Consider the following 1,746-nt stretch of genomic DNA (forward strand, 5'->3'; position numbering starts at 1 on the left):
ATCCTAGGAGCACAAATACTGTTTTCATATGTAGAATGCCAGTTCCTCAAGGGAGGAGAGAACTTATGTCGTTTTTTCATCTCCCAGAGAAGAGGGCACAGGAACTGGTAGGAGATGGAGGGGACCAAGGGAAGGTTAAGGAGAAATGGATGGATGGAGGCCTGCAGGTGAATGCATCATGGTTTCCCATGATGACAAAGCAGTCAGGGAAGCTGGCTAGAGCTGGACATGGCTCTAAAGATTCACCTAAGACTACTTATTATTATTTTGTTGTGCTGGGGATCCAACGAGGCCTGATAGGCAAGTCTGCCTTTAAACCATGGCCTGAGGTTAACTTAGTCTGGCACGCGCTCACTGTTCCTTAACCAGCTCTCTTTCCACCTGCTGCTTCAGGGTCCCACTCAGGCCCACGCTGCGCTGTCCACCACAGTAGGGTGTTTGACTCCAACAGTGATGTCCAGGGTGGCCCAGCTGAGGCTGAGCTGGGAACTAACACGGCTGAGTTACAGGGTTGATGTGGAATTTGGGTAAAAGGCAAACTGCAAATTCGCTAGGACACAAACTTATAGGACACCGAGAAAGGGAAATCACATTTATGGTGTGAAAGGAAAGGGGGATTTGGGAACCCTAAGTTACCCCACTTCCTTGGTTTTTGGCATACAATTGCTGTTGAACAAACGCTGACAGACTAAACGACTTTGCTGCGTAGATGGCAGTGCTGATGGGTTGCAGCTCTTGCTGCCTTACCTGGGCTTGCCCTTGCTGTTTCTTTTTTTTCCCCTGGTTGTGTTTACCCTTGATCTAATGTCCACATATGAGGGAGAACATACGATTTTTGGTCTTTTGGGCCAGGCTAACCTCACTCAGAATGATGTTCTCCAATTCCATCCATTTACCAGCGAATGATAACATTTCGTTCTTCTTCATGGCTGCATAAAATTCCATTGTGTATAGATACCACATTTTCTTGATCCATTCGTCAGTGCTGGGGCATCTTGGCTGTTTCCATAACTTGGCTATTGTGAATAGTGCCGCAATAAACATGGGTGTGCAGGTGCCTCTGGAGTAACAGTCTTTTGGGTATATCCCCAAGAGTGGTATTGCTGGATCACATGGTAGATCGATGTTTAGATTTTTACGTAGGCCCTTGCAGTTTCTTAAAGTAGCCTCTGAAGTCTTCGCACTTAAGGGCCACCTGGGAGCACGTCTCTGCTATTCCAGAACAAACCCGAGGATTAAATGCAGCGTGTTAAAAACACAGGCAGAACATGCCCAAGATCAACTCAGAGCCATCAAAATGGGGGTGGCTGCTGCCTCAGACAGGAAGTGCCTTCCTCCTCTTCCCTCCCTTCCCCCGGGGATGAAATGGTATTGACGAAAGGGGGCTGAGAACTGGGCACGATCTTCCTCTTTCCGGCTGACTGAACAGGCTTCTTCCTGCTGAGCCCAGAGAACTGCATCTCAGGACATTCCTTCTTCCTTCCCTGGCCTGTGCTTGGCGTGCAAATGCCGTGTTCTTGGATCCCGATTCCCCCCTCGGAGGGAGGTGGCTGGCACACGCACGTGTGCCAAATGCCTGCGGCTGTGGTCCATCGTGTCTTGGGAGTGCTCGTCTGCTGACTGATGGGGAAAACTGGCGAGAAGAAAGTTCGCTTCTCATTCTTCAGTGATGTGTGAATGTATTGCCATTGGCTCTCACTAGGTAGCTTGAAGCCAGTGATGGAAACATGTTTTCGTTGGCAGGGG

Source organism: Castor canadensis, chromosome 9 (assembly GCF_047511655.1).
Source record: "Castor canadensis chromosome 9, mCasCan1.hap1v2, whole genome shotgun sequence".
In the NCBI taxonomy this organism is placed as follows: domain Eukaryota; kingdom Metazoa; phylum Chordata; class Mammalia; order Rodentia; family Castoridae; genus Castor; species Castor canadensis.